Here is a 21,715-nt window from a genome sequence, read left to right as displayed (position 1 = left end):
TTAACAGCTGGGGGGTGTCGGGTAACTAGAACAGCTCCTAAATCATAACAATAAACAAGTAGCTACACGGTACGTCCGCTTTGATCTGCCGTCCGTCCATAAGTAAACACCGAGCATTAATAAAATCTCCCTGTCAAATGATAAATATACGTCAATGTTGTGTTTTTGTGAGTTTTAAATGTGAGGAATAGTGTACATACAGTATCGTATGAGGACGATAGCGTTCTATCGTACCTGTTCGGCAGGTGAGGCCATAAACACATCCGGGTATTGGGTTTACGTAGTTAACACCTTTATCCGTTCCTTTCCGATAATTCGGATACAACTTTATAATAAAACACGACCCGGTGAATCAGGTTCCATGCTTGCCATCGATTACAGCGGACAAACGACACCTCTATGGGATATAGACGTTACGAAGGAAGGAGAAGGGGACGTTTGAGGGGGGCTCTATATGGCGTCTCTCGTAAAACAGACGACGATAAATGAGTCATTTGTAAACTCGTCAGTTCCTCATGTCAATTTACGACATACTAAATAAATATTATTGCATTTGCGTTGATATTTTTCCCGAATTTTTTCTTCTTTCTAAAATATGTAAAGGGAAATAAATTAGGATCAAACACTTGCGCTTGCGATATTTCGAAACGGATTCTTTCTTATCAGCTCGAAGTCTGTACATTTACATTGCATGAGCCTTAGCTTCTTGTATCTGGTGATTAGGATAAAAACACAACAAAAAACAACACCCTCCAGTGGTATAACAGGAAGTAGGAAGGTAAAAGGCGGGAAACATATATACCAAAATATAAAGATTATACAGATAGGAAAGTATACACGTGACTACTGACACCCTAGGGTGCAGGTATAGTATGTATACATGTGACTACTGACACCCTAGGGTAAGGGTATAGGGTATATACACGTGACTACTGACACCCTAGGGTACAGGTATAGTGTGTATACACGTGACTACTGACACCCTAGGGTACAGGTATAGGGTGTATACACGTGACTACTGACACCCTAGGGTACAGGTAAAGGGTATATACACGTGACTACTGACACCCTAGGGTACAGGTATAGTGTGTATACACGTGACTACTGACACCCTAGGGTACAGGTATAGTGTGTATACACGTGACTACTGACACCCTAGGGTACAGGTACCGGGTGTTTACACGTGACTACTGACACCCTAGGGTACAGGTATCGGGTATATACACGTGACTACTGACACCCTAGGGTACAGGTACCGGGTATATACACGTGACTACTGACACCCTAGGGTACAGGTATCGGGTGTATACACGTGACTACTGACACCCTAGGGTACATGTATAGTGTGTATACACGTGAATACTGACACCCTAGGGTACATGCATAGTGTGTATACACGTGACTACTGACACCCTAGGGTACAGGTATAGTGTGTATACACGTGAATACTGACACCCTAATGTACAGGTATAGTATGTATACACGTGACTACTGACACCCTAGGGTACATATATAGTGCGTATACACGTGACTACTGACACCCTAGGTTACAGGTATCGCGTGTATACACGTGACTACTGACACCCTAGGGTACAGGTATAGTGTGTATACACGTGACTACTGACACCCTAGGGTACAGGTAAAGGGTATATACACGTGACTACTGACACCCTAGGTTACAGGTATAGTGTGTATACACGTGACTAGTGACAGCCTAGGGTACAGGTATAGTGTGTATACAAGTGACTACTGACACCCTAGGGTACAGGTATCCGGTGTAAACACGTGACTACTGATACCCTAGGGTACAGGTATAGTGTGTATACAAGTGACTACTGACACCCTAGGGTACAGGTATCGGGTGTATACATGTGACCACTGACAGCCTAGGGTACAGGTATAGTGTGTATACACGTGACTACTGACACCCTAGGGTACAGGTATAGTGTGTATATACGTGACTACTGACACCCTAGGGTACAGGTATCGGGTGTATACACGTGACTAATGACAGCCTAGGGTACAGGTACCGGGTATATACACGTGACTACTGACACCCTAGGGTACAGGTATAGTGTGTATACACGTGACTACTGATACCCTAGGGTACAGGTATCGGGTGTATACACGTGACTACTGACACCCTAGGGTACAGGTATAGTGTGTATACATGTGACCACTGACAGCCTAGGGTACAGGTATAGTGTGTATACACGTGACTACTGACACCCTAGGGTACAGGTATAGTGTGTATACACGTGACTACTGACACCCTAGGGTACAGGTATCGTGTGTATACACGTGACTACTGACACCCTAAGGTACATGTATAGTGTGTATACACGTGACTACTGACACCCTAGGGTACAGGTACCGGGTGTATACATGTGACCACTGACACCCTAGGGTACAGGTAAAGGGTATATACACGTGACTACTGACACCCTAGGGTACAGGTATAGTGTGTATATACGTGACTACTGACACCCTAGGGTACAGGTAAAGGGTATATACACGTGACTACTGACACCCTAGGGTACAGGTATAGTGTGTATACACGTGACTACTGACACCCTAGGGTACAGGTATAGTGTGTATACACGTGACTACTGACACCCTAGGGTACAGGTATAGTGTGTATACACGTGACTACTGACACCCTAGGGTACAGGTATCGAGTGTATACACGTGACTAGTGACACTCTAGGGTACATGTATAGTGTGTATACACGTGACTACTGACATTCTAGTGTACAGGTATCGGGTGTATGCACGTGACTACTGACACGTAAGGATACCGGTATCTGATGTGTGCACGTGACTAATAACATATTATGGTACAGATATTTTTTCAGAATGTAAAAGCGGTACGTCTAAACAAGAGTGACACATCGTTACTAACGCCGTTTTATAGACAAAAAGATATCCACAGCAATCTTGTTCTAACAAAAAGCGTTAATTTGTTTCTCGCTATTTCTGTTTATTTGTGGTCGGAAGAAAAGCCCTGATGATATAGGTGTCAGAGCTAAGTGCGCCGTGTGAACATCAGATATACTTACAAGGACAAGACCTTCAGCTTTATCCATCTCGCCATCAAACGTTTTCTAGACCTCTGTCATCATTCATACACGTTTTTCACCTTTTTAGATAAATTATTCAAATGGCACCTGTAAGATAGACGCTTTAATCAATCGAACATTTGCTTGAATTTCAAAGATTACAAGCGTCTCTATGTCCTTGAGTAAAGTTGACGTTGTGTTCACCAGTCGGCCTCAATCTCGTTAAATTTCGTAGGCCAAAAGTCAGTAAGACTAGTACACAACTCCACTGTCGGATTTAAGCACTCATAAAACACGGATCAAAGATGGCGTGCAAATTACTTAGGTCACGTGACGATATAAATGACACAAGTGTCAGTGAAAATCTCGCGCGATCAGAAGACAGTACTGGCGCGTTCGCTCACGCTCCAGTGTTTCCGGAATGTACGTTGGCTCTCCTAAACAGAATCGACGAGTGTAGTCATTTCAGTCCGTTCTTTTCTGGTGCCAAAAGTGTTAAATGTTGTCTGATAGACGAGAAGAGAGTAGCTTCAATGTTTTTGTTTTTGTTTTTAATTAAAATGACATGATATATCTACAACCGAGACTGACCTCCGTCGGTAGCTGTATGTATCTATAGCAGGAGTCCTCCCCCAACCCCTACTAGACATTCACATTCATACCTGTACCCGCTGACTGTCTGTAGATATCTAGATTTGTGGGGCGAACTCCACTGCTATTTACTTCTCTCTCGATTATATAATGAACAATTCCGCGCCGTTATGTCGCCCCGTACATCTCTCTCCGTCACACAAACTTTATCATTTTGCCGTAATGTTGCCCAAACCTCTCTCTCCGTCACACAAACTTCCTCGACGCCCCGTTATATCGCCCCATACCTCTCTCTCCGTCACACAAACTTCCTCGACGCCCCGTTATATCGCCCCATACCTCTCTCTCCGTCACACAAACTTCCTCGCCGCCCGTAATGTCGCCCCATACCTCTCTCTCCGTCACACAAACTTCCTCGCCGCGCCGTAATGTCGCCCCATACCTCTATCTCCGTCACACAAACTTCCTCGCCCCGCCGTTATATCTTCCCATACCTTTCTCTCCGTCACACAAATTTCCTCGCCGCTCCGTAATGTCGCCCCATACCTCTCTCTCCGTCACACAAACTTCCTCGCCGCCCGTAATGTCGCCCCATACCTCTATCTCCGTCACACAAACTTCCTCGCCGCGCCGTTATATCTTCCCATACCTCTCTCTCCGTCACACAAACTTCCTCGCCGCCCGTAATGTCGCCCCATACCTCTATCTCCGTCACACAAACTTCCTCGCCGCGCCGTTATATCTTCCCATACCTCTCTCTCCGTCACACAAACTTCCTCGCCGCGCCGTAATGTCGCCCCATACCCCTCTCTCCATTACACAAACTTCCTCGCCGCACCGTAATGTCGCCCCGTACATCTCTCTCCGTCACACAAACTTTATCATTTTGCCGTAATGTTGCCCAAACCTCTCTCTCCGTCACACAAACTTCCTCGACGCCCCGTTATATCGCCCCATACCTCTCTCTCCGTCACACAAACTTCCTCGACGCCCCGTTATATCGCCCCATACCTCTCTCTCCGTCACACAAACTTCCTCGCCGCCCGTAATGTCGCCCCATACCTCTCTCTCCGTCACACAAACTTCCTCGCCGCGCCGTAATGTCGCCCCATACCTCTATCTCCGTCACACAAACTTCCTCGCCCCGCCGTTATATCTTCCCATACCTTTCTCTCCGTCACACAAATTTCCTCGCCGCGCCGTAATGTCGCCCCATACCTCTCTCTCCGTCACACAAACTTCCTCGCCGCCCGTAATGTCGCCCCATACCTCTATCTCCGTCACACAAACTTCCTCGCCGCGCCGTTATATCTTCCCATACCTCTCTCTCCGTCACACAAACTTCCTCGCCGCCCGTAATGTCGCCCCATACCTCTCTCTCCGTCACACAAACTTCCTCGCCGCGCCGTTATATCTTCCCATACCTCTCTCTCCGTCACACAAACTTCCTCGCCGCGCCGTAATGTCGCCCCATACCCCTCTCTCCATTACACAAACTTCCTCGCCGCACCGTAATGTCGCCCCATACCTCTCTCTCCGTCACACAAACTTCCTCGCCGCGCCGTAATGTCGCCCCATACCCCTCTCTCCGTCACACAAAGTTTCTCGCCGCGCCGTAATGTCGCCCCATACCCCTCTCTCCGTCACACAAACTTCCTCGCCGCCCGTAATGTCGCCCCATACCCCTCTCTCCGTCACACAGACTTCCTCGCCGCGCCGTAATGTCGCCCCATACCTCTATCTCCGTCACACAAACTTCCTCGCCGCGCCGTTATATCTTCCCATACCTTTCTCTCCGTCACACAAATTTCCTCGCCGCGCCGTAATGTCGCCCCATACCTCTCTCTCCGTCACACAAACTTCCTCGCCGCCCGTAATGTCGCCCCATACCTCTATCTCCGTAACACAAACTTCCTTGCCGCGCCGTTATATCTTCCCATACCTCTCTCTCCGTCACACAAACTTCCTCGCCGCCCGTAATGTCGCCCCATACCTCTATCTCCGTCACACAAACTTCCTCGCCGCGCCGTTATATCTTCCCATACCTCTCTCTCCGTCACACAAACTTCCTCGCCGCGCCGTAATGTCGTCCCATACCTCTCTCTCCGTCACACAAACTTCCTCGCCGCCCGTAATGTCGCCCCATACCTCTATCTCCGTCACACGAACTTCCTCGCCGCGCCGTAATATCTTCCCATACCTCTATCTCCGTCACACAAACTTCCTCGCCGCGCCGTAATGTCGCCCCATACCCCTCTCTCCATTACACAAACTTCCTCGCCGCACCGTAATGTCGCCCCATACCTCTCTCTCTGTCACACAAACTTCCCCGCCGCGCCGTTATATCTTCCCATACCCCTATCTCCGTCACACAAACTTCCTCGCCGCGCCGTAATGTCGCCCCATACCCCTCTCTCCGTCACACAAAGTTTCTCTCCGCCCGTAATGTCGCCCCATACCCCTCTCTCCGTCACACAAACTTCCTCGCCGCGCCGTAATGTCGCCCCATACCTCTCTCTCCGTCACACAAACTTCCTCGCCGCGCCGTAATGTCGCCCCATACCCCTCTCTCCGTCACACAAACTTCCTCGCCGCCCGTTATGTCGCCCCATACCTCTCTCTCCGTCACACAAACTTCAACGCCGCGCCGTGATGTCGCCCCATACCTCTCTCTCCGTCACACAAACTTCCTCGTCGCCCCGCAATGTCGCCCCATATCTCTCTCTCCGTCACACAAACTTCCACGCCGCGCCGTAATGTCGCCCCATACCTCCCTCTCGGTCACACAAACTTCCTCGCCGCGCCATAATGTCGCCCATACCTCTCTCTCTGTCACACAAACTTCCACGCCGCCCGTAATGTCGCCCCATACCTCTCGTCCATGTACGTCATACATTTTTCCGTGCGGTAATATGTCGCCCCACTCTCTGTCACACATACTACACCCCTAGGCCGTAATATGTGTCGCCCCAAACATCTCACCATTTCACAAACACCCTGGGCCGTGATGTCGCCCTGTACCCCTCTTCCGTGTACGTTATACGATTTTTTTCAGCAAGCTGTAATTAATCCTAATAGCCTCCTCCCCCCCCCCCCCCCGCCCTTTGTTCATCATACAACATTGTATTTTTTCGCTGCTAAATGTCATAAAGACGGCCATTGTGGTCCGTGTCGTTGTACCAAACGCCAAAGTAAGCTTGCAGGATAACCAGTAGGTTTGTAATGTATGTGTCTAGTCCTGGAGATGTTAAAGAGTTTAACGGACGCCGACTACCGACAATAAAATGCTGACAATCGGCGCTCTATATGATCCATGAAATGAAAGATGCCGAGTGTGAGTGCAGTGCTCGTTTTTATAGTTCACGTGCAAGTACGGGCGCGCGGTTGACATGGCGAAGTAATGCTATATTGTCCAATGTGTATTCCAAGTATTCAGAAATACTGTTATGCTTTAGTGCAAAGAGATAAGTAATTTCAAAATGACGTCATATCACTTGTCACTGGACAATAAGAGATAATTGTGGCGAGTTCTAACAAAACATATAGTGAATGGCAATCCTTATTTCATATACAGGCTTTCAACCTAAATCGTATGACACGGGCTGGAACATCGTGTACCACAACACAAATGGCGGAAAATGCCATGAGACTCACTGGCGCGTAAACTGTCGCTAATAATCAGCAAACTGAATGTTTTTTATGGGCTAAATAATATTACGATTCGGATCTAGAATAATTTCGGTATTTTTTATGGGTACTCCATAAAAAATATGTTACAGGCAGAAAACAACAGCTAAAAAACGAAAAAACCTGAGTGTTTGGACGTTGAAAACCTACCGGGTTAGGTAGTTTGGTTTTGTTTTGATAGAGGTTGCTATTTCCTGCTAATATAGGTCTCACGAATAAACCTTACGCCCACTACAAACCAAATTTACCGGGACATTTTCGGATTGTAAGTTTATGATTATTTACAAGACATTTTTATGCAAGTTTAGGTGCAGCCCGGTTTAAGACACTTATTCATGGCAGCCCAATTAATGGTGAACAGACTCTAGCGGAGCGGATGAATGAAAAACGTAACAATTATCATAAAAGCGTCGAATTTGTCACATATATACTCATAACTTTCACATTTAGATATGGAGGCATCGTCAAAAACGCTACTTACATTATTTTTAAGATAAGACCGTTTTGACGGGAGAATAAGGCAGGGGTAACATGAAAATGGTATAAACATTTTATTTTTCACTAAGCCTATTGATAGTACACATAGATATATGAATGGGCGCTGACCCTCCTTGCTCTACTTTCATACTTCTGAGTCGTAAAGCTAACTCCATTGCCGTTTACGGACAATTTGCAAATCTTCTTACTTTTGAGGATAAAAGGTAGTCATATTGCTGTTGGCATAAGAATGTATTTTTATACCTTACAAATAAAAACACGTCCGTTCGATAATGGCAATGAAGTTTGTCAGAGCTTTGTCATATGATAAGAAAATAAGAAAAAAAGCCTTGAGCTACATTTCGTATCGAGTTTATGGGGGAAAAATTACACGGCGTTGTGAAAAAATAGACATTAACACTGTCTTTTGTGTGTCTTAATAATAAGCCGTATATATATATATATATATACAATGTACATATACATATGCGTAAGTAATTCATTTAATGTTAGATTAATGGATATAGCATCATACTGCAATGTTTGCCAAGAAAATGAAAAATCTCAAGTCGAACGAATTGCAAAATGTTGAACAGATGCAACCACTCCCTTGATCCACGTTTGATATTGTGTGTAAATTTCTGTCTCCTCCACCGCCTTACCATCAGAGTGGTAAACTCGACTAAAGACTTCACACGTTTGAAAACCTGTCGGCAATCTGTCTCAGTCCGAGGCTGATCTTGTATACATTATTGTAATGATCCCCAGATATGCTGGTCTTTGTAGATTGAAAAAATCAAGTTTTCGAGAAAATCAGCTTCAGTCGGCGAAATCTTGTTGGTTCGTTTAGACTTTGGTGAAGAGTTGCCATCTGGTCAGATTTTCCAAGAGTGGGTATCAATCGTAATAGGAAATGGCCATGTTGAATAATTTTTTTATGTTCTATGAGGATCTGAGCATGCCCATCCCAACTGTTTCAGCCAGGCAATGGTAGAATATTAATATCCCTCATGCTCATTATAACTGTTTCAGCCAGGTAATGGTAGAATATTAATATCACTCATGCTCATTATAACTGTTTCAGCCAGGCAATGGTAGAATATTAATATCACTCATGCTCATTATAACTGTTTCAGCCAGGTAATGGTAGAATATTAATACCACTCATGCTCATTATAACTGTTTCAGCCAGGCAATGGTAGAATATTAATACCACTCATGCTCATTATAACTGTTTCAGCCAGGTAATGGTAGAATAGTAATATCACTCATGTTCATTATAACTGTTTCAGCCAGGTAATGGTAGAATATTAATATCACTCATGCTCATTATAACTGTTTCAGCCAGGTAATGGCAGAATATTAATATCACTCATGCTCATTATAACTGTTTCAGCCAGGCAATGGTAGAATAGTAATATGCTCATGCTCATTATAACTGTTTCAGCCAGGCAATGGTAGAATAGTAATATGCTCATGTCATATTTATTTTACCCAATGATGCAGAGCCAGTGTCACAGCCAGCGAAACGTGCAATTTTTCTTTACCACAATGGACGTGACTCTGTATCTGAATTCTGCAAGTGTAAAGACGGAATGGGCAACTTAATACATGATCTCATCCTGGCTGAGGGAAGGATTAAACAAAATCTCCAGGAGGAGGAGATTGTTGTCTTTGCCAAATGTTAAGTAGTCGTGTATCGTATTCTAGGTTGGAGGTTCCTCTGTCCTACATTGTAGTAAGGGATGGAGTCTTTTTTCTGCTTTTTATCCTCAATAATTACATGAATACAGAAACAAGTAGACATACACATTGTACTGCCAATACGATATATAGACAATATATCTAAACCACGTAATAAGTTCGGAGAACACGAAATTCTGTGGCGAAACCTGGATGGTACACAAAAGTTGCGCCTAAACTTGCATAAAAATCATTAATTGACAATCAGCAATCTTAAAGTAAATTTGGTTTGAAATTGACAACCGAAAGTAACAGGATATACTAGTAACTATATTTTGCGTTATTGTTTTTGTGTAATTATGTTTTTGCGTATTTTCTTGTAAGAAATCGTGTTTTACGTAATTATGCTTTTTTGCATTTTGCATAATTCTGCTTTTTGCGTAATCATTTTTTTAGCGCAATTATGTTTTTGCGTAACCATGTTTTTGCGAAATTATGTTTTAGCGGAATTGTGTATTTTGCGTAGCTATGTTTTTGTGTAATTGTGCTTTTGTGTAATTATGTTTTTGTGCAACTATATTTGTGTGTAAATAAGCTTTAGCGTAATTATGTTGTTGCATAGTTATTATTTTTTTCGCGTAACTATGTTTTTGTGTAATTACGTTTTTTTGTTTGTAATTATGGTTTGGTGTAACTATTTTTTGCATAATTGTGTCTTTTTTGTTCGGTTTTTACTTTGTAACGCCCAATTCTTTTTCATTCGTCCTTTTTTATTTGGAAATTGTTGTGTGCAAGCAGATTTCAACATCAGAGATCTTGTCAAAATCAAGGAAAATGTAGATTAAAAAACTTTTTATTTGTACATTTATATGACATCTGCATTATCTGGAGAAACAATGAGTCGTTTTGTGTATTGAAGATATTCCAAAGATATCTCAATACTCAGGATAAGATTTTTAAATATCCAACCCTCGGCTTTAGGTAAAGCCTCGTTTTTTTCGAGACTTAAGATTATGACCTTATACATTATGGTGTTCATGTTCCAAATTATATTTTAAGCAAACTTTGGAGAGATGCCAGGGTTGGGACCAGGGTTCACCTTTTCCAGCATGGTACCTCTCGCAGGAGGTCTCTTACACTTAAATTTCTTTTACTACTTCATTTTCATGTCGTCTCATTTGCTGTTCTATCTTCCGCCTTTCATTCTTCAATCACAACCATACAATATAGGTTCGGATTATCTGTTGTACTCAAAGGTAGGGGACGTATTTCTATTAATTAAACTAACCTTACAGCCGGAATAGTACAAAACAAGCAACGGCACAATAAAATACATCAAAGTATATATAAAATAAAGAGGAACAATTGTACTGAAAATAAAGACTAATATGATGAGTTGTAATATACATGTACTTACCAGGCTGATTACACAATACACCATTGTTATCATTGTCTGGGGGGACTATCAGGTCTGTGATAGTACGTGTCTTATTAAAAATGTAGACTTTTCTCCCTGAGAAAAACACACATTGGTTCGAAAATTAGATCAGATATTTAATTGACTAGCAAGTACTGGTGTCCATTCATAGCCGGTTTTCCTAAACTCACCAAGCTGACAAACGTATTTGTGAAGAATTATTTGAGGGTTAAGGAACTCCGCAACAACGTGTATATGTTTTGTCGGTAAAATGATTTATCTAACTGATGTTTGACAAATTGTGATATAGCTCATGATTTTAATCAGATATGATATAGACAGTCGTAGATTATGTATGTGAGGAGGAACTCAACAGAGTGAAACGTTTATTGTGTCGTAAATAAAGATTATCTCGCTTTCTCTTTAAATATACGAGTTCATAAGAATCTTGCGTACTTATATAGAATTATCTACATTATACGTATATCATAGAAGTATCCACTGCTAATATATCTACAATCATATCTGGTTTAGAAATGTCAAGTTTAAACTTAAATTGTGTTTTATAGAAATGTCAGATTATGTATAATTATTGTATTATTGTTTTATTGTTTCCAAAATGCTTAAATAAATAAATAAATAAATAAATAAAATTATTAAGAAATTAAAAAATGATTTAAAACTGTTATCATCTCAAGCATAGCTATATATTTGTAAATATTCAATAATTGATGAATTGTATTTTATTGAAATATTCATTAAATATAATTTTGATAAACATACCTTGGTCATCTAATTAATTACGGACGTTTTACAGTATCTATGTTTTACATACATGTATGTTAATACTCTCCATGTCTACTGTACCAGAAATTAAACAGAAATAGCTACGTGTGTCACTGTAGGTATCTGGTGTTACGGCACTCCAACCACACACGATGTTACGTCTATTATAGCTATTTACCTCTGTCAGGTGAGAATACAAAAGGTGTTATCACCTGTAGAGGTGTCTTGTCGTCAACGAACAGGAACTATGTCATTATCCCATTAATCTCAAAAGGATTTTTACATCATCGGATTGCTAAAAAAATCAACATTAAATGGGGTAAATTGACTCTATGAAGATTTAAGTCCAATTACTTGTTGAAATGTGTCTTAAATAATAATAAATGATCAAGTGTGAAAATACTCCAAGATTAAAAGTAAAAAAATGATGTATATTGTATGATGGCTGATTTCGGAAGTCTCGAGTCGTCGCGTTGGTGGAGGCGACCACGTGACAACAAGATAATGTTTAAATTCGTCAGAGCGAAAAAAACATCCCTCCAACGCGAAATGAAAGAGTACTAATCAACGCAACATGAAAAAGTGGGTTGTGTTTCCGAGTTCCAGTGTACGTTTGTCGCGTTATGGCGTAAATCTTACCTCGTTGTCGCGAGATGGCCGAAATAACTCGCAAAAAATTGTAATATCATAGTAAAATATAAGAATAAAACAGAAATATTGTACGTTAATCTTGAGCGCACCTTGGCGGATTATATAGATCCTATCTCCCCTCACGAGGATTACTTCCTGTAGGATTAGTTGAGATTTTACGAATTAGGCCGGTGTGCCTCTGTAGGATTATCTTGGATATCTTTTAGAGCTAGCCCTCAGTATTTACATCGAAACAGGAATTATTTTCAGATTATTTCAACAGCGTTCTATATATCTACAACTATGACACAAATGAAACGTTAAGTTACTATAACTGTATAAATTACATTAAAAATAACTGGTAAGACAACATAATTCGTGGGATTAAACAGATTCGCGCATGGTTTGTCAGTATTCGTACAAATCGTGGCAGTGGTAAGATAGTAAACAATACGTTCTGAGACCAAACGATATTTTTTAGGAAATATTTTATGTAAAAAGATCGCTAGAAATGTAGAAAAAAAAAAAAAAAAAAAAAAAAGAAAGAAAAGAAAATTATACAAAATTTAGTATATCTGACATTTAAACACTTTTAAGATACACACAGAGTTAAATACTAAAAGGGATAATCCGCGTTGTAACGCCCATTACTGTAACCTCACTTACCATATCATAACCCGGTTACACTTATGCGTGTAGTTGTCATCACAACATGGGTTGGTGGGGTTGAGACAGTGCTAATAGATAGCTGCATTTCATTAATTGATACAGAGAAAATAATTTGGATTTTAGTGTAGTTGTCATCACAACATGGGTTGGTGGGGTTGAGACAGTGCTAATAGATAGCTGCATTTCATTAATTGATACAGAGAAAATAATTTGGATTTTATGCCCACTGCTCAGGTGTGGTTTAATCTTGTTAACACCCTTTAACACAATGCAATTTAATGAAAAATTCCACTGATCGTGGAGTCACAAATGGCCGCTTTTATAGTGTAACCTCTCTGAAATACCAATTAGCAATTCATAAGTAATGTATGTAATAAACATATGATAGCGAACCAACCCTGCGCGCGACAAGTAACATTCCCGGATGATACACACAAAAACATAGGTTTGTTTATCAATTGCCGAGAAGTTTCGTGGTGGCTTTTCACACTTAGTCTATCTTTAATTTTCATCTAACAGACTGACGTTGACTCTGTAAGTCGTAGATGATGTTGAGATTTTGCCCACTTCTTTTCTTTGCCTTCGCGACAGGAGCCAGTTCGTCTGATTGGACTTCAGATGCATGGCTTTGATCTTCAGTCCGCCACCATTCAAGACAAAGCAAGTTTGCGCATGCGTGAATGACATTTTTCCCACGGCTCATTTACATATAGAGAGTGGAGCACTGCTTTAGAAATTCCCCTTAATCAGTGGAAAGTTTCCCGGTTTTAATTGCATTCATCTAAAACAACGGTATTGATTCTCACATTATATAATCATTACGGAGTATTCTATCATTCAAAATATTTTGCAATTTTGTCATAATTTATATGTTACGAAAACAACGAGGTTTAAACGTTAAAATTCAAGGAGAGAGCAGCAGCAAGTATCACATTTATAGATTTGTTATTTTGGTATGTCATGGTCTAGGGACAGAACCTTAGGTCTTAAAGGTGAAACGTGGTAATGTCAAGCCAAAGATGAGAAAATAAGAGAATTCAGTAGTCTCGTCCGAAATGAAATGGGTGACCGTAGGTTAAAGTATGTTTGCGCGCTTTCTGTTGGCCATTATTTCATTTCAAAATACGAAAAGGGTAAAATACACATTTCTTCATAAATAAGAACAATGTATTATGATTCAGTTTGCTCGGCTTTAAGGTAACCGCGATAGCTCAATTGGTTAGAGTGCCGGCCACGTAACCTCAGGTGAGGGGGCCGCGATAGCTCAGTTGGTTAGAACGCGGGCCATGTATCCTCAGGTGAGGGGGCCGCGATAGCTCAGTTGGTAAGAGTGCCGGCCACGTAACCTCAGGTGAGGGGGCCGCGATAGCTCAGTTGGTTAGAGTGCCGGCCACGTAACCTCAGGTGAGGGGGCCGCGATAGCTCAGTTGGTTAGAGTGCCGGCCACGTATCCTCAGGTGAGGGGGCCGCGATAGCTCAGTTGGTAAGAGTGCCGGCCACGTAACCTCAGGTGAGGGGGACACGATAGCTCAGTTGGTTAGAGTGCCGGCCACGTAACCTCAGGTGAGGGGGCCGCGATAGCTCAGTCGGTTAGAACGCCGGCCACGTAACCTCAGGTGAGGGGGTCACGATAGCTCAGTTGGTTAGAGTGCCGGCCACGTAACCTCAGGTGAGGGGGCCGCGATAGCTCAGTTGGTTAGAGTGCCGGTCATGTAACATCAGGTGACGGTCCGAGGTGCGTAGTTCGACGCTTCCGACCCGTGTCGGTTAGTGTTTCTCGCGAAGTTGAGAAACGGGTAATTCAGTGCTGTCGTGGTTGTGTCCTTGGACAAGATATTTGACCCTAATTGCTCTAGGTGGCAAGTGACGGGCCTCACGTATGTTGTTCAGTGAGGTGGTCACCAACTACTACAAGAATACCGGATTCAAAATGACCATGTCCGTTCATGGAGTGATAAACCCAGTAAACAAAAAAACACTGCTGATCTCTTTCGGCCGACTACAAGAAGAACGTTAATTGAAACGCGCAAAAATCATCTTAAGGTGATTTACCAAGAAGATAAATTATTTACTATAATTTCCACGGCAATTGAAAACTGTCTTTAAATAAATGGAAATAATATTATCAGAATGAACATAGTACATCATTAATATGCTTGGCCTCCTAAAGTGGTTAATTAATGTCGACACCATTTATAAAAACTTTCAGACGAATAAAGTTATCCGTGCAGCGCAACAACAACTCGAAGTGTTAAACAGATCATGACTGTCGAGGTTTCCAAACAAAATAAAAAAAACATTTTAAATCCATGATCTTTATCTTCTAGTCCCCTGTCGGCCCAGTTGATTATTGACAGACTTTTAAACTTATCAGATATACAAGCCGAAGTCACATCTGCCGAGGGCAAAATTTAACTTTAATTTACGTGTAAAACTAATAATTCTGAAAGATTTTAACATTTCGTCGCGTAGAGGTATACGAGGTCTACTGCATTGGGAATGTGTGCTGTTTTATGATTTTTGATTTCAGAAAACGTGTGTTGCTTGGTGGAAGATGGATAGAGACGCACACATTGTCTTTACCTTAATCAGAAATGGATATACACCTGTCGGCCAGTATATGACTTAATTCGTTAATGAGATGGAAGCTCAGAATGCCGTACAGTTTAAAGTGTAGAAGAAACGTCATCAGTGTGTGAACGATGAGTGTGGTTTTTGGAGAGAAGACTGGGCCTCATTGTGCCAAACTTTACGGGATGAATGATGTTCGAGTTTCCGTAAGTATCCGATTCAGACGACTATTTCTCGTTAGTTCTGATCTATTTTGCGTATTGATTTACAGAAAGATGTCGATTTATAGCCTCCCCGGGGTAACCCCGTGTATAGGTTCACCTCGTGTCTGTAGATCTATATATAGCCTCCCCGGGGTAACCCCGTGTATAGGTTCACCTCATGTCTGTAGATCTATATATAGCCTCCCCGGGTAACCCCGTGTATAGGTTCACCTCATGTCTGTAGATCTATATATAGCCTCCCCGGGGTAACCCCGTGTATAGGTTCACCTCATGTCTGTAGATCTATATATAGCCTCCCCGGGGTAACCCCGTGTATAGGTTCACCTCATGTCTGTAGATCTATATATAGCCTCCCCGGGGTAACGCCGTGTATAGGTTCACCTCATGTCTGTAGATCTATATATAGCCTCCCCGGGGTAACCCCGTGTATAGGTTCACCTCATGTCTGTAGATCTATATATAGCCTCCCCGGGGTAACCCCGTGTATAGGTTCACCTCATGTCTGTAGATCTATATATAGCCTCCCCGGGGTAACCCCGTGTATAGGTTCACCTCATGTCTGTAGATCTATATATAGCCTCCCCGGGGTAACCCCGTGTATAGGTTCACCTCATGTCTATATATCTATATATAGCATTCCTCTCGGTCACACCACGTGTAAACGATCAACGTCTCGTAAGTTGTTATATTCCATTACTTCCGTTCTTATTTTGGTAATCTGACTATAAATATTCACCAAATTCTTTCATCCCTGCTCAAATCGTTTCTTACGCACTACATAGTCTCTCAGTGAAAGACGCCATTTTGTTCTCGCAAGTGAAGAGAGCAAGCACCGGAAGTGACTTCACGACCACGAGAAAGCTATCCTTCCGCGTTTAGAATTCATGAGATATCTCTATTACTTGTAATTACACCAGATACATTACACCTGCTACACTGTTCTCGGTGTAATATGGAAGTTGTTCTTTATAGAGGTATCTGAAGTCAATAACCAATAGAAATGTGCTCAGGCGGCAATTAATAACATGCGGAACATCAAGGAGAATCAGAAATCAAAGAACATTACAACTACTTCACGAAACATTCTTGACATCCCGTTTATTCCACTCCCTCCTCTATTTATCCTGGTCCGTTCTCAGAACACCTCTGTACTTGTATATGAACCTTTCGCTCAGCGACCTCGAATTATATCAGTACCTTTAAACTGAACTGCTCTCGTGCTTAAATATTAAAACTTAGGCTGGGTAGGCTGGTAAGTGTAATGTCATCCCCCACATAGTGACGAGGTGTAGTACTGAGTGTCTTCTCAATGTGTGTTTTCGGTACCTGTATATACATGTGCTGTAAAATATGTCTTGTTTATATCACATTATATCGGTCACTCCTGTTAACTGTTCTTGAGTGACCATTTCTACATACTGTATACGGAATAACCTGTCTTGAGCGACCATTTCTACATACTGTATTCAGAAGAACCTGTCTTGAGCGACCATTTATATATACTATATACAGAAGAACCTGTCTTGAGTGACCATTTCTACATACTGTATACAGAAGAACCTGTCTTGAGTGACCATTTCTACATACTGTATTCAGAAGAACCTGTCTTGAGTGACCATTTCTACATACTGCATACAGAAGAACCTGTCTTGAGTGACCATTTCTACATACTGTATACAGAAGAACCTTTCTTGAGTGACCATTTCTACATACTGTATACGGAATAACATGTCTTGAGTGACCATTTCTACATACTGTATACGGAAGAACCTGTCTTGAGTGACCATTTCTACATACTGTATACAGAAGAACCTGTTTTCAGCGACCATTTCTACATACTGTATTCAGAAGAACCTGTCTTGAGCGACCATTTCTATATACTATATACAGAAGAACCTGTCTTGAGCGATCATTTCTACATACTGCATACAGAAAAACCTGTCTTGAGCGATCATTTCTACATACTACATACAGAAGAACCCCTTCTTGTGTTCTTGAGCGACAATTCCTGTATACTTTGTACAGAAGAACCTGTCTTGTGTTCTTGAATGAACCTTTTTATAAACTGTATACAGAAGAACCTGTCTTGAGCGATCATTTCTACATACTACATACAGAAGAACCCCTTCTTGTGTTCTTGAGCGACAATTCCTGTATACTTTGTACAGAAGAACCTGTCTTGTGTTCTTGAATGAACCTTTTTATAAACTGTATACAGAAGAACCTGTCTTGAGCGACAACTTTCTCTACATACTGCATGGATACAATAGAACCTGTTTTGAGCGATCATTTCTACACACTTTATACAGCAGAACCTGTTTTGAAGGTCACACATATACATTTAGACCCAGTATGCCCTTGAAGAGCGGTCATTCCTATTCCTATACCATACACAGCAGGACGTGCCAAGACAGACAACAGTTCAGATCAGTATATGTCATTACAATAGTTAACTGAGAAATGTCGAGAAGTAAAGGATGGGGAAACATATTTTTAGTCAGATATTGTCTTCAAAAGTACATGTACAGCCATAAACTCAATGAATGGGAAACTTTTAGTAGATATACAGTTCCAGTAATACACAAACCGTCATAGAACAAGAAATACCAACGAGATTTAAACTGTAGTTAATTTATGTTTATTGAGTCACTTTGACTTATACTCAGAAGAGAGAGTAAGTTACGGCTTTGTATTATGGGGGTACGGTTACAGCGCTACTACCAAATGAATTAAAACAGAAAATATAAAACTGTTTAAATGTACCATAATGCATGGTAAACTGTATAATACACACGGCGTGTTAAAACAGCGTGTTAGAACACTGGTACATGTTCAAGTAGATACATATCGATGTTTCCAGATTTAATTCGAATGTGTGTAAATGGGGATTTTTTTTCCGCAGTGACCCCCACAAACCGACTGGATACTAAGACAGGGTTTACCTGGGGGTAAAGGTCATTCAATCTACACAAAGGATTTGGTGAGTACAGATTCCATTTCTATAACATGTATATGATATACAGTGTAAAATGTACATTTGGGACTTATTTTATACATCGGACACTTGTTTAACCGGACATACAAATTGTCCTCGTACATTGATACAACATATAGACAACCTTAACCAATTTGATATAAATCGTGTAATGTACGTGTATATTGTCACAAAGTACGATATAGATTTTCATTAAGAGTAAATATACACCAGTTAACTTGTATTTTAATGAGTTTTCTTCTCCTAAAGTATGCACCTGTTTTAACACGCATAAAACTGACCTGTACACGCACGCACATGTACACGTGGGCGTTTATGAGTTGATATACATCAGTAAATGTGTAATTAAGATTGTTGTCAGGTACACGTGTGCAGGGTCAGACGAGTACAATTTTACTTATGTATACATACAGAAAGACGTACTCCTTATATGAACATCTGTGTAAAGGAGGAACGTGCCATGCACGTGTAGCCTTACATATCATAATGAAAATAATATTATGTAAATATACTTACCTGAGAGTGAGATTGATAAATGCATTGTGTGTGCCCTTAACGAGAAAATCTTAAAACATGATACTATAATTATATAAGATCACACACACAAGATTGAAATAGTTGAATCAAAATAGATCAAAATTTTACTTTAAGACACTTCACGTTGACAGGTAAGGGCTTCCTAATTAAGTTTACATTTTATATGTAATTAATGGTGATATGATTCGATAATGGTTCCATATATAGTGAAGTGTAACGGTGAATTTATAGTCTATCAAAATGTTAATGCAAATATTTTACCTCATAGGTACAGGTGTATCATGTCATTGCATTTGGATCTTAAAAAGATATCAAGATTTTCGAATAATAAAAAAGTAAAAAAAAAAAAAAAATAAAAAAAAACCTTTTTCTCAAAGTAAAATATAACATTTACAAACATTGTGCTTGGAGAAGTAATAATTAAAGTTTGTGCATATCAAAATATAAAGATTGACAGTTCGAATCAGTCACGCGATTAAAATGTCCTGGAGTCGATAATTACTAATCTACTAATCGGTGTCAATCATTTATTGTATTAAAGCAGTCATTTTCACGTACAGGGTCTGACAGACATCCTCATGTAACAAGTTCCGCTAGCTACACACCTCGCCATCGGCATATTCGCCTACAGCCAGAGCTGACCAACTTCCGGTGGTTGCCTCGCTTTCGTTGATATTGGTTTGATTGTTAATTATATTAAAAAGAATTCGTAATTAAGATCTAGCTTAATGAAGTGCACATGCTTACTCGATTATTAATTATGTTAATTATTCAACATGATAAATAAAGAAATGTAATCTCAGAACTAGTTATGAATGTTTACGGCACCAACGACTTGAGCTAGAAGGTTGCTTAGTGTCGGATACGTCTTATCTAACATCTCGTCTGTTAGTATGTTGAGGAGATTTCGCGAACCGACAACAAAACTTGATTAGTTGTGACGATAAAACACCCGAAATCAAGTGAAGGGTTCTAATCTATTTGTGGAGTTGTAATTCAGGGTCGGTAGGGATATGTTTCCGTGTTTTCAGAAAAGCTCGTTAGTTTTTTTGACAATGTATGTCATGTTTACGAACGCCTTAAGACAGAGTCCGGGAATGCTTATCGGTTCCTGCGGTGAGGTACCGCCACCCTAGCTGTCGTGGAGGTACTAAGTCACGTCAGAGTCAGTCTAAAGTGCACCATCCACAGCCTTGGGCCAGATAAAGTACATTCTGCAACATTAGTACACCAAAAAGGATGCTTCGCATAACCTTTGACCCTGATTCGACTAACCAGTACTTCCAAAACAGTGACAGAAAATGATACAGTCTGGTGCACGAAATCAAACGGTACATTCCTAGCTATAAATACTGTGTTAACGCCGGGTTTGTCGGCCCTTGATGGACTACAGACGGCCCGCGCGCAGTTACGGATCACATACAGGTTGTGACGTCACTCGCCAAATTTCTACTGAAGTATTGATTCAATTCGTGCACAAATCGTTTTATAATAGTGGCGAGTTAAAGAACTATTCGTTTCTATATCAACACTAAGGTTGTGCCTTTGAATCTATAAATAGGTCACGTTTAGATGTCGGTTACCGTGACGAAAAGTACCTAAACATCTACTTAAATCAATGTTTACTAAAGACAGAAGTTGTTATGTTACCAGTACAGTTAGTCTGAAAATAGAAACAGATATTGTAACTTCGCCTAAACAGCGCCTGGCGTAAAAAAATTAGGTGAAATATTATCATACGATAACTGAAAATAAAAAAAGAAAAGAAAAATATAGTTTAGGTATTAAAACAAGATATCAACAGTTAAATATCATATTAGCTGTATAACTGAAGTCAGGGGTTTGAATCTGTTGTCCGTTCTATAGACAGGAAAGTTGAATCTGTTGTCCGTTCTATAGACAGAAAGGTTGAATCTGTTCTCCGTTCTATAGACAGGAAAGTTGAATCTGTTCTCCGTTCTACAGACAGGAAGGTTGAATCTGTTCTCCGTTCTATAGACAGGAAGGTTGAATCTGTTCTCCGTTCTATAGACAGAAAGGTTGAATCTGTTCTCCGTTCTATAGACAGGAAGGTTGAATCTGTTCTCCGTTCTATAGACAGAAAGGTTGAATCTGTTCTCCGTTCTATAGACAGGAAGGTTGAATCTGTTCTCCGTTCTATAGACAGGAAGGTTGAATCTGTTCTCCGTTCTATAGACAGAAAGGTTGAATCTGTTCTCCGTTCTGTAGACGGGAAAGTTGAATCTGTTCTCCGTTCTATAGACGGGAAGGTTGAATCTGTTCTCCGTTCTATAGACAGGAAGGTTGAATCTGTTCTCCGTTCTATAGACAGGAAAGTTGAATCTGTTCTCCGTTCTATACACAGGAAAGTTGAATCTGTTCTCCGTTC

At 41.0% G+C, this 21,715-nt stretch overlaps 1 protein-coding gene across 1 annotated transcript in view; it reads left to right on the top strand.

The window, feature by feature from the left end:
• The first annotated feature begins 15,539 nt into the window (after positions 1-15,539).
• Positions 15,540-21,715, top strand: part of LOC117342339 (protein Wnt-11b-2-like) — a 60,063-nt gene continuing 53,887 nt past the window's right edge. The window contains exons 1-2 of the mRNA XM_033904480.1: positions 15,540-15,776; positions 18,697-18,774. The gene's annotated coding sequence lies outside the window, so the exon portion shown is untranslated. The remainder of the gene's footprint in view (positions 15,777-18,696; positions 18,775-21,715) is intronic.

Source organism: Pecten maximus, chromosome 14, assembly GCF_902652985.1.
Source record: "Pecten maximus chromosome 14, xPecMax1.1, whole genome shotgun sequence".
In the NCBI taxonomy this organism is placed as follows: domain Eukaryota; kingdom Metazoa; phylum Mollusca; class Bivalvia; order Pectinida; family Pectinidae; genus Pecten; species Pecten maximus.
This window is presented reverse-complemented; position numbering and strand designations above follow the sequence as displayed.